Source organism: Magnolia sinica, chromosome 3 (assembly GCF_029962835.1).
Source record: "Magnolia sinica isolate HGM2019 chromosome 3, MsV1, whole genome shotgun sequence".
Classification (NCBI taxonomy): Eukaryota; Viridiplantae; Streptophyta; class Magnoliopsida; order Magnoliales; family Magnoliaceae; genus Magnolia; species Magnolia sinica.
The window spans coordinates 1,099,990-1,115,793 of NC_080575.1; the positions used below are offsets into that span (position 1 = coordinate 1,099,990).

At 36.8% G+C, this 15,804-nt stretch overlaps 1 long non-coding RNA gene across 2 annotated transcripts; it reads left to right on the forward strand.

Annotated features, from left to right (window-relative positions):
* Nucleotides 1-421: 421 nt before the first annotated feature.
* Nucleotides 422-1,643, forward strand: LOC131241382 (uncharacterized). 2 transcript variants are annotated; one of them, XR_009169003.1, is made up of 4 exons: nucleotides 422-724; nucleotides 974-1,038; nucleotides 1,286-1,334; nucleotides 1,425-1,643. It is a non-coding gene; the product is annotated as an uncharacterized LOC131241382 (long non-coding RNA). The 2 variants fall into 2 exon arrangements; XR_009169002.1 differs by lacking the exon at nucleotides 422-724 and having other exon boundaries at nucleotides 847-1,038.
* Nucleotides 1,644-15,804: the final 14,161 nt, after the last annotated feature.

The window sequence follows — 15,804 nt, forward strand, 5'->3', positions numbered from 1 at the left end:
AAATTGGCAGGCTTCATTCACTTGTTTTTTAATTTCCATTGATGATGAAATTTTGGATTTTGTGATATGATTTTATCTGTTAGAAATTGGAAGATGGATTGGATTGTGAAACGGTTTTATCTAGTGTCAATTGTAGAGGAATCATTCTATCCTCTTCTTCTTCTTCTTTTTTGGGTTAGTTTCAGTCTTCTATGATTACTTTGTCGACTCTATGAATGGTTCATTGCTTTCCGTATTCTATTGTTTCCACATGCTTCTCTCTTAGTAGTTAGTTACTTGGAGTTCTGCAACAATTTACTTTTTGTGGACCAAGTATAGCAGTAGGGAATACTATGTTAAAATGCTCCAGGCCATGGTCAGATAATTTCTTATGTTATATGTATTCTTTACTTCTTCTTCTTCTTTTTTGGGTTAGTTTCAGTCTTCTATGATTACTTTGTCGACTCTATGAATGGTTCATTGCTTTCCGTATTCTATTGTTTCCACATGCTTCTCTCTTAGTAGTTAGTTACTTGGAGTTCTGCAACAATTTACTTTTTGTGGACCAAGTATAGCAGTAGGGAATACTATGTTAAAATGCTCCAGGCCATGGTCAGATAATTTCTTATGTTATATGTATTCTTTACTTCTCGCAGTTATGCATGACTTGCGACTTATTCGCACAAATCTAAAGCCGGAAAATATTCTTGTTTTTGTAGAATATGTGAAGGTGCCTGATTATAAGGTGAACCTAAAACATGCATATTTAGGTTTACAATTTCATATGAGATTTTTATTGAAGTTTAACCTAGTAAATTTGTTTTCCTTTTTATTTATTTATTTATTGAAATATGTATCCTCTGGCATGCATCATCATCTCAATTTATTTATTTATTTAGCTTTTTTGTGATTTGTTTATGTTATATAGATATGTTATATGTATATAAACATGCTACAAGGATTTAATTGTTTTTATTTCATTTGTATCCTGCAGAAGGCTTCCTTCTACAAATGTTCAGTCACCTGACATAAATGCACTGTGGTTTTAGAAATGAGAAGGTATTCCATTTATATGAGTTTTTGATATAAATTTCCATTTTCAATATTGTTATCCATATGGCTGTTAATGAGTTGGGCCTGGGTTGCTTTTGGCGTGGATTTTGAACTGATTGGATGTACCTATTTGGCTGGGCCCTATTAAAAATTGTTAGTTCCAAGCTTCCAGCAATGCTTTCCATTTGCTTTAGGCAGTTTGCTTTTTCTCTCAAGGATAGTTTCTAATCAGCCAGAAATTGGATTTATCTAGAACGAGCTCCCCTCGGGTCAGGAGTGCATCGAGCATATCCAAAAACCAGGTGAGTCGACTAACAACAGTCCCCCATATGCATGTTTCAATCTATTCACATGTTTTTGTTCTTATTTTTTACTTGTTGCTTGTTAGTTAGGTACATAAAAGGCCATCACATTGTGGAGCTCTTCATCTGCTTGACGGACTTTCATTGAATTGTCTTTTTATTTTGAAGTCTTCCAATGCAGATTTTAATTTTTACTGCCAGGTTTGCAAGTAAAGTCAGATAAATAATGTTTCAAATTACATCATGGTTGTTTTTACTATCTTTTGATTCTTAAATGAATATGGCTTAAATATTTGTTTCTTTATTTTATTTTATTTTTTGCAGCAGGTTTTTTGGTTTAAAACTGTTCTAAAATAAGAAAAAATATCATTCCCAAATATGACTGTTGGCACTAGAACGGTTTAAAACCGTTCTTAAAATTCCGTCTCTAAAATTTGAAACGGTACCCAAAACGGTTCTGAACCGTTCCTACTTTTTACGGCGCCTCATTTAAGAACGGTTTTAAACCGTTCCTGAAGCATTTCCTAAATGACAATTTTGGTGTAGTGTGTACATCTCTCTTTTCATATCATTCTAGAGTACAAAACCCAAAATAACGCATATCCAATTCTCAAGAGGACCACACCATAGGAAGCAGCGGTGCTAAGAACGCTCACCGTTGAAATCTTCTTAGGGCCCACTTTGTAGTTTATTTTCCATCCAATCCCTTGACATGGTCATGTACACCAGGATGAAGTTAAAAAAAAAAAAATCATCTTGATACGAAACTTCTGTGGTCATTAAGAATTTTTCAACGGTAGAAATTTAATATCCACTATGTGGCCCATTTAAGAATTTTATCTTCTGTATTTTTGGGATAATATTCCAAAATAATATGGAAAAATGGATGGATAGTGTGGATAAAGTTCATACATCACAATATCACTTGTAGGAGTCTCCCGTCCCGAGGTGGCGGTAATACCTAATCCGCACCCAAGTTTGAATTACGCGGATTTCCTGCGAAAGCTTTCGCAGCTGCGCTGGAAACCGAGGTGGAGCCTACCATGATGTTTGTAAGGAGTCCACTCCGTCCATTTGTTTTCTGAGCTCATTTTCGAATTTCAAACCAAAATTGAGCAAGATTCAAGACTCAAGTGTGTCGTACTAAAAGAGAAGGTGGTTAGGAAATTTCATACCGTTGAAACCTTCTTGGGTCGATAGTGATGTTCACATGCCATCTATATTGTTCATAATCTCATTCCTACTGGGATTAGTTGAAAACATAAATATTAAAATGATTCAAAACTTTTGTGGCCCCACGAATATTTCAACTGTGGACGTTCAATTCTCACGTCATCGGCCCACTTAAGCAATGGATCCGGTTCATTTATTCTATAATAACCTAAAAATAACACACAAAATGGATGAACGAGGTGGATTTGTCATAAACATTGTAGTATGCCCCACCTGGATTCCCAAGCGCAGGAAATCCGCGTCCAATTTCAAACCCATATCAACGAAACGGTAACAGCCAGGCGCCAGCATACAGTTCGAATTTCACCGGATACTTCTCTCAGCCCCCATCGTTCTCTCTCCCTCTCTCTCTCTCTCTCTCTCTCTCCTCCTCGATTCCCTTCCCTATCTCACAAACCCCCCAAAAAAATCCTAGATCCTCTCCTTCACTTCTCATCCCGATCTTTTCTTCTCAAGTTGATTCAACAGACCCCTCTGCCTGTGGACCCACTGTGATTTATCCTCGCACACCATCATTCATTTTATTCCTCCCCAAACCTAACTCTCCTTCCTTAGATCCTCTCCTCAATCTGACACACCTTGTTGAAAGCTATGCCTTGATGATCCCGTGCATGCCTCTTGTTTGTTGAATTGCCACAGTGAGTGTAAGAAAGGTGGAATGATCTTTTGCCTCTCTCTCTCTCTCTCTCTCTCTCTCTCTCTCTCTCTCTTTTCCCTCGATTCTGTTTTGTTATGAATTTTAGTTTTAACTCGATTTGTTTTCTAGCATTTGTTTTGGATTTTGGTGATATTTATTTGTTTTTTGATTTTTTCAAGTTGTGGATTTGATTTTTTATTTTGATTTTTTTTGTGGATTTTTTTAATGGATTTTCTATGCTTTTCGGAAATTGCCATAGTCAAGCAATGGATTTTGGGCTTCATATGATGGACCCTGAAGTCGATTAGTTTGATTGTTATTTAAACCTAAAAAACTGTATGATTATTTACTAGGTCACACTATTGATTGGTTCGAACACTGCGTGAGCTCTTGCAGATAAATCGGTGCACTAAAGGATCTGTTGACTATCCAATCGTTGAATAAAAGTCGCTTGTCACACCAGTAGTCAGATTATATAGATTCTCTCTATATAATCTAGTAGTCAGATTAATTAGGCTGCTTCATTAGCACATTAAACTCTAAGTTTGGTTCAATTTAGTTGTACTTTTTGGATCCAAGTTTGTCACCAGTAGTTAGAGAATAAGTTATACTTGATTAGTAGGAGTTTAGCTTTATATACAAAGTTGGGATTCATCAGTCCTACATGCATATATGTATACAGAAATGAACCACTTTGATGAACTTCTACGATTAAAACTTTGAGTGGTTCCTCACAAGCAGGTGAGAATCCACAGAAAAGTTCAGAGAGATTCTGTTACTGGGTCCTCAATAGGTGGTGAAACTCCACTGAAAATCTGCCTTGGAAAGATTCCCAGACAGAACTTTTGAAATGATCCCCTAACACATAATTGCTGACAGTGCATCCTTGTAATTTTATTTTTTAAAATTTTTTATTATCAAGCACCTTATAATTTTGTTATATGCTTGCATCAACAACTTTCAGTTTCTAATATAGATGAGGCCACTGTTGTCCACACATGTACACCATAACTTGGATAGTTTCTTAACCTATGTTGCTCAATCACCTTGGATACAGAGAGGTAAAATCAAAGAAAATGTATTGTTTGGTAAGGAAATGGATAGGGAGAAGTATGAGCATGTTCTTGAAGCATGTTCTCTGAAGAAAGACTTGGAGATTCTATCAGAAGTATGTTTTATTTTTTCCTCTGGATTTTGTTATATTTTCACATTACATCCCTGAAATTAACAAGTAGTCCAATATATTTGAGAAAATTTTAGAACTAGTTCTTTTGGTTAGATCCTGTTTCATTTACCTTCTTTTGGTGATCTTAGAACCAGTTCTAAAACCCAAACCCAACTCCTGGCTGTACGATCGGATTGGTTAACCTAACGGCTAGATTTGATGAAAAATCAATGATTAGAAAACCCTGAGAAGCTTTTCTAACCTTCTTTCTGAATGATTCACCGTTCAAGTAAACCTATCTCTCGGTGATTAGAATTTCACTAATTGTGTCCCACTTCAGATGGGCCATTTCATCGATGGAAATCCTTACTATTTGAATGCTTGGATGTGTGAATCAACGGTTAGAATGATGTTGTACTTGATGATCATATTCGATCATTTGCATAACCCAATATGGCCAAGTTACAGTGTGGAAATCACAAACGCCAGACAAAACCTACTTAACATATTGGATTTTTGCAAATGGACTTAAGTGTTTTCATAGATCAAGTGAGGAGAAACCGAAGCTTGTATAAATCACACTCACACACACGGACGCACCTGATTGGTTGGTAGGGCTGTCAATCCTCACCATTCAATTGTGAATAGGCCCCATCTTGCTTGGTCATGGATGAGCTTTGTAAATATAGCTTAATTTATTTTACAATATCTGTTTTTCTTTTCCATAGGGGACCTTTGTGCATGTACAACCATTCATCCTCCATGCCCCCTTGGCAAGAGATGGTTAACTACTTCCAAAGGTGATGGAGTTCCCTACTTAGTCACAATTATGTAGTTGTAATTAAGCAAATCCGACATGGAGGTCATGGAGCCAATCTCCCAGTTTTTGGGCTATCCCCTGTCCAGATGGACACTCATATTGGTTTTGATAAATCTGAAGCAAATCTGGGCAAATGCATAAAAACAAAAAAAAAGAAATCAGGGCAGCACACTCACCTGTGAGCCACACATCTACATTTGAGTATGGACTATTGAACTATTTCTTTTCCTTTTCTTTTTGAAAGATGAAGATGGATTCTTAAAGGATAAGCTCACTTGTATATTGCCATTGCATTGTATGTTTAACTGCTGATGTATATTTGTTATGGATTTCATTACAATACTCCTGCTAGACTGTTGTTGGGATTTCATTCCAGTACTCTTGCTGGTGTGATCAGTAAGAGCAGAGGACTCAAACCCGACCCATTTATCACATGGTTTGGGTTTGGGTTGGTCTTGAGTCATGTCTTGGTTGAATATAGAAATTACAACTGAGTTTTCACATGAGTAATGTTCCAAATGATCTAATTGATGTTGACTATCAACTAACAATTACTACCCATATATAGCTAATTCAATCGCATTTGGATCTTGCAATAACCAAGCCGGCCAAACGGCATTGGCCTACTGTAGGTTCGAATTTGAAGCTTCAAATGATTGCTACAAGACCTTCGATGTGCTCGCCATGTTTCGTTCTCGAGGTTTGATCTATTACTGTTTCTCATCTTTTATATATTAGTGGAAAGTTTCTATAACTCGAAGTTGTAGTTGTTGAAGTGGAATATTGGTCCATTGGATGTGCCTTATATGGTTTGTGATCTGCACTTTGCTGCAACACTTGATTGAAGGCTTGGTGGGCTGCAAATGACGACACCCACATCAACTTTCCTCCAATGCTCAGCAATGGAGCTGAAAATCACTAAAAATAGAGCAGGAAAAATATTTAGTAGTCCATTCAGACTAATGAAGCAGAAACAACCTATTAACCTTCCTCAACATTCATATTGAGGAACCATGCTCCAAATTGCAATTGCATTACTTTTAAGGTGGATTTGAAAAGAATCTATCTGTAATTTGAGGGCTACTTTCTCATCACGAATACTAGGAAATTGGGATTTCATTACAATACTGTTTTTGTCAAAGGTATTTTGTTTTGCCATTTGTATCTAAATGTGAATTCTTTTCTTGTTTTCGTTGTCATTTCGTCATTTGTCATTTCTTTAGTTACCGTTTCAATTTCTAAAAAAGCATCGTTTAGTTGATGGTTCGTAATTACCTTGAATTAGCACCATTTATCCTGCTGAGATTTTTTTTTCCTTACGTCATGCTCAATAATGTATTTAGACTCAAACTGTCCTTGTAGGGAACCTTTTGGAGAATTGAATTCCATTGTGGGGGGCAAAAGCTAATCATTCCTGTAAGCTAAATCTCATCCTGTGCACCCTGTACTAATTTATCTTTACCTTTCATGGTTGCTTAAATGCTCTAGAATTAAGTTTGACAATTGGGCTTCTACCCATGTTTGCATGTGTGAACACATTGGAAGTCATCACACAAACTATTTTAATCCTTGATGTGATGATCAGGTGTCGTTTGATCAGGCATGGTACTATTTCTTTTGGATCCGGATCAAACTATTTGTCTTCTTGGTTTCTCTCAACAAATTGTGAAGAGAATAAAAGCTTGTTGGTTTTTTTTTGATAGGTTTTTATAATATTGTTTTTGATACATAGGTTTTTATAATATTAATGCTAACATATTGGCATGTGTGCATGTCTTGCTTTTTAGACATTTGAATCCTGTAATCGCGACTGGGGCATTAATCATATTGGCATGTGTGTCTTGTTTTTTAGACATTTGAATCCTGTAATCGCGACTGGGGCATTAATCATATTGGCATGTGTGCATGTCTTACTTTTTAGACATTTGAATCCTGTAATCGTGACTGGGGCATTGATCATTTCATCGTCACTTTATTTTCTCCTCAAGGTTTTGTTACTCTTTCTATCAACCTTTATCATTGTTTCCTTAATGAAGAAAATAATTTTTTTCATAAATGTTGGTTGAAAGAAAGGAGCTGAGTTTGTCACTCTTTTCTCACTCGTTTCTATCAACCTTTATCATTGTTTCCTTGATGAAGAAAATAAATTTTTTCATAAATGTTGGTTGAAAGAAAGGAGCTGAGTTTGTCACTCTTTTCTCACTCGTTTCATAAAGGAGGAGGACATGTTCTAGGGTGAGAAAAGCCAACACAATCATAAAAGAAAGGAATGATTTTTGATATGGGTTTTGTTTTTCATTGGATTAATGAACTTCTACCTTTTCTTGGATGGCTTTTCTATGTAGGACCATACCGAAGACTCTCATGTGCAAAGAAGTAGATATGCCTTTCTTCATTGATCTGTACTGTTCATTAGGTCGAAAGCACATTTCATGGGCTACCATGCAAGCATCACTCTAATCTAGCCTATTTTAACCATTGGATCAACTGATTTTATTATATTGACGGTCAAGATCATGTCATAAATGTAAATAGCACTCTAATCTGGCCATGAATGGGTTAGACAGCATATAAACATCACTATGGGCCCAGGTAGGGGTCAACAGTGGGCAGTGGACATTTCCAACTTTCTATCCCATTGTTTCCTATGATGTGTGGCATCCTGGTTTCCGAGTTTGGGGTGTGACAGTTTTTATACTTGCTTTTGTTTTCAGGAGTAACATGTCGTGGAAGAATCTACTAACGCTATTTAATAGAAATTCTAATACTAACATTTATTGTGGTGGTTAAATGCCCAATCCTAAGGAGCAATGTTGATTAGATGTCCACATTGATGGGGAATGATGGTTAAATGTCCACATTCTGAGCTTGGTTTCTGAGTTTGGGGTGTGACAATTTTTATACTTGTTTTTGTTTTTAGGTATAACATATTGCGGAAGAATCTACTAACGCTATTCAATAGAAATTCTAATACTAACATCTAGTTTGATTGTTAAATGGCCACTCCTAGGGAGCAATGTTGGTTAGATGTCCACATTGATGTGTAATGATGGTTAAATGTCCACATTGTTGGTTTTCGAGTTTGGGGTGTGACAGTTTTTATACTTGCGTTTGTTTTCAGTAGTAACATGTCGTGGAAGAATCTATTAACGCTATTTAATAGAAATTCTAATACTAACATTTATTTTGGTGGTTAAATGGCCAATCCTAGGGAGCAATGTTGATTAGATGTCCACATTGATGGGCAATGATGGTTAAATGTCCACATTCTGAGCCTGGTTTCCGAGTTTGGGGCGTGACAGTTTTTATACTTGTTTTTGTTTTCAGGTATAACATATCGCGGAAGAATCTACTAATGCTATGCAATAGAAATTCTAATACTAACATCTAGTTTGATTATTAAATGGCCACTCGTAGGGAGCAATGTTGGTTAGATGTCCACATTGTGATCCTGGTTTCCGAGTTTGGGGTGTGACAGTTTTTATACTTGCTTTTGTTTTCAGGAGTAACATGTCGTGGAAGAATCTACTAACGCTATTTAATAGAAATTCTAATACTAACATTTATTTTGGTGGTGAAATTGCCAATCCTAGGGAGCAATGTTTATTATATGTCCACATTGATGGGCAATGTTGGTTAAATGTCCACATTCTCATCCTTGTTTCTGAGTTTGGGGCGTGACAGTTTTAATACTTGTTTTTGTTTTCAGGTATAACATATGACAGTTTTAATACTTGTTTTTGTTTTTAGGTATAACATATCGCGGAAGAATCTACTAACGCTATTCAATAAAAATTCTAATAGAAACATCTAGTTTGGTTGTTAAATGGCCACTCCTAGGAGCAATGTTGGTTAGATGTCCACATTGATGTGCAATGATGGTTAAATGTCTACATTGTGATCCCGGTTTTTGAGTTTGGGGTGTGACAGTTTTTATACTTGCTTTTGTTTTCAGGAGTAACATGTCATGGAAGAATCTACTAACGCTATTTAATAGAAATTCTAATACTAACATTTATTTTGGTGGTTATATGGCCAATCCTAGGGAGCAATGTTGATTAGATATTCACATTGATGGGCAATGATGGTTAAATGACCACATTCTGAGCCTAGTTTTCGAGTTTGGGGCGTGACAGTTTTTATACTTGTTTTTGTTTTCAAGTATAACATTTCGCGGAAGAATCTACTAACGCTATGCAATAGAAATTCTAATACTAGCATCTAGTTTGGTTATTAAATGGCCACTCGTAGGGAGCAATGTTGGTTAGCTGTCCACATTGTGATCCTGATTTCTGAGTTTGGGGTGTGACAGTTTTTATATTTGCTTTTGTTTTTTTAAGGAGTAACATATCGTGGAAGAATCTACTAACGCTATTTAATAGAAATTCTAATATTAACATTTATTTTGGTGGTTAAATTGTCAATCCTAGGGAGCAATGTTGATGGGCAATGTTGGTTATCCTTGTTTCTGAATTTGGGGCGTGATAGTTTTAAAACTTGTTTTTGTTTTCAGGTATAACATATCGCGGAAGAATCTACTAACGCTATTCAATAGAAATTCTAATACTAACATCTACTTTGGTTGTTAAATGGCCACTCGTAGGGAGCAATGTTGGTTAAATGTCCACATTGATGTGCAATGATGGTTAAATGTCCACATAGTGATCGTGGTTTCCGAGTTTGGGGTGTGACAGTTTTTATACTTGCTTTTGTTTTCAGGAGTAGCATGTCGTGGAAGAATCTACTAACGCTATTTAATAGAAATTCTAATACTAACATTTATTGTGGTGGTTAAATGCCCAATCCTAAGGAGCAATGTTGATTAGATGTCCACATTGATGGGGAATGATGGTTAAATGTCCACATTCTGAGCCTGGTTTTCGAGTTTGGGGCATGACAATTTTTATACTTGTTTTTGTTTTCAGGTATAACATATCGCGGAAGAATCTACTAACGCTATTCAATAGAAATTCTAATACTAACATCTAGTTTGGTTGTTAAATGGCCACTCGTAGGGAGCAATGTTGGTTAGATGTCCACATTGATGTGCAATGATGGTTAAATGTCCACATTGTGATCCTGGTTTCCGAGTTTGGGGTGTGACAGTTTTTATACTTGCTTTTGTTTTCAGGAGTAACATGTCGTGGAAGAATCTACTAACGCTATTTTTGTTTTCAGGTATAACATATCGCGGAAGAATCTACTAACGCTATTCAATAGAAATTCTAATACTAACATCTAGTTTTGTTGTTAAATGGCCACCCGTAGGGAGCAATGCTGGTTAGATGTCCACATTGTGATCCTAGTTTCTGAGTTTGGGGTATGACAGTTTTTATACTTGCTTTTATTTTCAGGAGTAACATGTCGTGGAAGAATCTACTAATGCTATTTAATAGAAATTCTAATACTAAGATTTATTTTGGTGGTTAAATGCCCAATCCTAAGGAGCAATGTTGATTAGATGTCCACATTCTGAGCCTGGTTTTCGAGTTTGGGGCATGACAATTTTTATACTTGTTTTTGTTTTCAGGTATAACATATCGCGGAAGAATCTACTAACGCTATTCAATAGAAATTCTAATACTAATATCTAATTTGGTTGTTAAATGGCCACTCGTAGGGAGCAATGTTGGTTAGATGTCCACATTGTGATCCTGGTTTCCGAGTTTGGGGTGTGACAGTATTTATACTTGCTTTTGTTTTCAGGAGTAACATGTCGTGGAAGAATCTACTAACGCTATTTAATAGAAATTCTAATACTAACATTTATTTTGGTGGTTAAATGGCCAATCCTAGGGAGCAATGTTGATTAGATGTCCACATTGATGGACAATGATGGTTAAATGTCCACATTCTAATCCTTGTTTCTGAGTTTGGGGCGTGACAGTTTTAATACTTGTTTTTGTTTTCAGGTATAACATATCGCGGAAGAATCTACTAACGCTATTCAATAGAAATTCTAATAATAACATCTACTTTGGTTGTTAAATGGCCACGAGTTTGGGGTGTGACAGTTTTGTAGGATTATTGGTAATGTTACTAACGTTAGATTCTAATACTAACATTTATTTTGTCCACATTGATGTGCAATGATGGTTAAATCTCCACATAGTGATCGTGGTTTCCGAGATTTAGTCATGCTATTCAATATAAATTCTAATACTAACATCTAGGTTGATTGTTGAGGCGCGACCGATTTTATACTTGCTTTTGTTTTTTGGAGTTTTGTTTTCAGGAGTAACATGTCGTGGAAGAATTTACTAACGCTATTTAATAGAAATTCTAATACTAACATTTATTTTGGTGGTTAAATGCCCAATCCTAGGGAGCAATGTTGATTAGATGTCCACATGGATGGGCAATGATGGTTAAATGTCCACATTCTGAGCCTGGTTTCCGAGTTTGGGGCGTGACTGTTTTTATACTTGTTTTTGTTTTCAGGTATAACATATCGCGGAAGAATCTACTAATGCTATTGAATAGAAATTCTAATACTAACATCTACTTTGGTTGTTAAATGGCCACTCGTAGGGAGCAATGTTGGTTAAATGTCCACATTGATGTGCAATGATGGTTAAATGTCCACATAGTGACCTTCCCTTAGGCCCTTTGTTAGGCCGATTATCAATACTGATTATGAGTATGTAATAGTATAACATCCACATAGTGATCGTGGTTTCCGAGTTTGGGGTGTGACAGTTTTTATACTTGCTTTTGTTTTCAGGAGTAGCATGTCGTGGAAGAATCTACTAACGCTATTTAATAGAAATTCTAATACTAACATTTATTTTGGTGGTTAAATGGCCAATCCTAGTGTAACGCCCCGGATTTCATAGCATGAGTTTGACACTCATGTACAAAAATCGGGATGTTAACTATGAAGAAGGAATTTCATCCAAGCGAATGGGAAAACATTTAAGAGTGGCATCACATCCAAAAAAGAGATGAAAACCATGCATATGGAAAATATGGAGTCCACATCCAAACGCAATCAAGTAAAGGCCCATAGGGCTTATACAATGCAAATGAAAAACTAATAGGGAAATTATATCAGTTATGTTCAGGAGTCTCCACCCAAGTACAAGATCCATCGCGCTTGATCTTGGCTTGTGATTCGTCAAACTCCTCTTGGGACCAATATGGCCATTTCTCTCTAACATCAGTTGTCGGTTCCTCATTCATGGGTACCGCTTCTTCATCTACGACACCTACGATTGGTGCAATTGCACAATAGTATACATGAGTGGCCATCTCAATGAGAAACACCCCCCAAGATTTCAATCGAACATAGTAATTAGGATATTTCAAATCAAACAATCAAGCAAAGCAACATTTTATAAGATGATCTTTTTAAAATGAATGGATGCATGAAATGCACCTCAGCCTGGGGATGCACACCCAGCTGGCCATCGGATGGGCCTTTCAAACAGTTAGCTCATCCATGCAAAGAATGGGTCTTTCAAACAGTCGACCCATTCGAATGATATTAGGGTCATTCGAACAGTACACTGGTCTTTCCAAACAGTTGACCAGGCACCCGATAACGCCCATATACAATGTATGCATGATTACCTGTCCTTTATTAATCCGGTTCACAATCAGCCATTATTGTACATCCTTACAACTAGTGGCCACATTAATACTATAATTCTCAAGTGATCAATATATTGAAATCATTTCCATTAACCGCTAATATTAATCCATATTCCCCTAAGGACACTAAGTCCACTCTTAGACACCATCTTCAAATCTAATTCAAATATTCCCAAGATGGTAAATGTAATCAATTGATTCATAATGAGGCCACCAATTTAAGGATCATTCTTCATACATGAAATTTTATGATTCCAATACAATTCCAATATAATCACGCCATAATATATGCATGCTATGCCACACATTTGCAAACTCTTTTCTATTTACAACCTATACAATGAACTAAGCATATGCCACATGATACTAAATTATCTCCAATTGGAAATCTAATCTCTATGTTTTACACATTGATATTCATTCCAAAAATCCCCCACATTATAATTGTAACAAAAACTACCTATAAGCATGAGTACATTAGTTGTAGGAATTCTTTCTACACCATAAGAATTAGACAAGAGAGTTCATCTTACAAGGATAAGAGTACATGTGTGTTCTAAACAAACAGTTTATATTATCATGTTCAAACACTAGACAAGAGATTATGTAATGAAATTACTAAAATGAATATTCTAATAAGCATAATTGAAATAAGCCTAAGCTACTATTGTGAAAGAAGCTTGAAGGGTAGATCTCACCTTAAGCTTGGATCTCTCTTACTAAGAGGTAAGAAAGGAAGAAGAAATTGGTAAGGATCCAAACCCCTACAACCAAGTAGAACTAATCAACAAATTATTAAGTAAAAATCAACATCCTAGCTGGAATCGAAGGGATAATAATAGCTCACCCCTAATCCGAGTTGATTTGGATCAAAATCAACTCAAGACCTACAAAGTGCCAAGATCTAGTCAAGGCTAGATCCAACTCGGTTTCGTCACCAAAGCAAGATTAAGAACTCAGTTCACCAGGTGAAGTTTTCCTGAGATTTAGTTTTAGGAAGACATGCATTAATTAGTTTCAACACTACTATAATACAAATCACTGCATCACCGAGTCAGTGACTCAGTGGAGTGCATGAAACATCACTAGGTAACTCAGATCTCAACTGAGTTAGATAACACATTAAAAATGAATCAGTGAGTTGAACTATGATTCCTAAACCAAGCTAACTGCAACTGCAATTCAGCAGATCTAAACATGATAACTCAGTCATCAACTGAGTGTAACTCAGTTCAAGATAATTTGAGTTGAACCGCTGATTCAGCCCTTATTTCACATGAGTTGAACCCAGTTTATGACTGAGTTAGTACAAATTATCAAAGCAAACAATGGACTAGCACGGGTTGAAAACTCGGCAATAACCCCATTGGAACAACCTAACTCGGTCGATTTTCGAGTTTGAGAAAGAATGTTAAGATGTACCTACCTCAAATGGAGAATCTCACAGATCGACTTGCTTTCCACGACCAGCTGCACTATTGACACTTGAGCGATTTGTGCGACACACCAACACTCCAGATTGAGTGCAATACCAACGAGTCAGTGTGACTCGTCAACACCACATGCCTCCACAAGAACTTTCAGCTCTCATACCCCTTCCTTTGCTCCTCTTTCCTCAGACAACATCTTGTCCATGAATAAACTTAAATTGATAATGAGAGTCGCCCAGGCTGAGTCGACTCGGTATAGATCGACTCAGACGCACTAACTTGCCCCACTCCCACTCCCTCTCTTTCTGATTTTTCTTTGATTTGAAAAGGACTAAAGAAGAAGAGGAATGGGGTATTTATAACCGTCAGTCTAACTCTAGATGGTTCTGTAACTAATCCTATAATTAGTTGAGTTTTAAACTAAAACGCACCTAGACTCGGTTAACAAATAACCCATTAGCATGGTCAGACATGTTGTAGAACCATAATCAGAGTTTAGGGGTGTTTATCAAATGGCAAGACCCTTCAAATAGACGCACCTGATCGACAAATGGACCCCACATACGGATGGTGAGTTTTTCAACCCGACGGACAGATCATCACATGATCTGACTCGATTGGACGGCTTAGATGGACGCTGGGATGCATGTGGGACCCACATTTTGGATGGAAACCCTTAACACGTTGATGGTTTTGAGTTTCTTTCTTAAAGCGGCTAATGAAACTCAACGGCAAAAACCCTACTCCCTTCAAAGCGAAGTTTCTAGACTCGTTATAAATTTGAAATGCATGCTTGAGATTGCTCGGATGACAGTCCTACGGCTTAGATCTTTTCTAGGGCGTCTGTATTGCTAAAACTAGAAATATTCTTTCCACCTTTTGTTTGTTACGATTCCTTAACTGCAAGGATTTTCCTACGGTTTAGATGAACTGGGAATGGACGGCTACGAATAGATATTCGCCTCACAAACGGATTGCCAACGTGGCAAAACAGAATTTGATTCCGTTCTTAGAATTTCAGCACATACGTCTTTCTAATGCCATTGATCGTGCACTCACACACGTGTTCTAACGTGCGAAAGTGGTCAGGGTTTGGTCAAAGGCGCCATCTGAACAAGATCAACGGTTCAGATCTACCAACATCATAATGATGGGTGGGCCATCATCATTCAGCGGACGTCCGTCCGTTTGAATTTTCGTTTGAGCGGGAGAATGAAAGTGAGAGAAATTCTCTCCTTTTTGTAAAAACACGAGTTCACATCCCCTTTGACTGGGTGTTGAATCCGGTATACTTCACTTGCATACACACCTATGTACATACATACTAGAAACTGGGTCCCACAAAGACAGTAAGGGAAATCCATCCCGTTCATACTTTTCTACATACCCAATTACGACATCTAACAATAGTTGAGACAGGATCAAAGATTAGGTGGGCCAGGTGGTGAAAAAAATAAAAATAAATAAATAAAATAGGTTGTTACAATCTACCCCCCTAAAAGAAAATTTCGTCCTCGAAATTACCTGAGTAGTTAAATGGCCACTCGTAGGGAGCAATGTTGGTTAGATGTCCACATTGATATGCAATGATG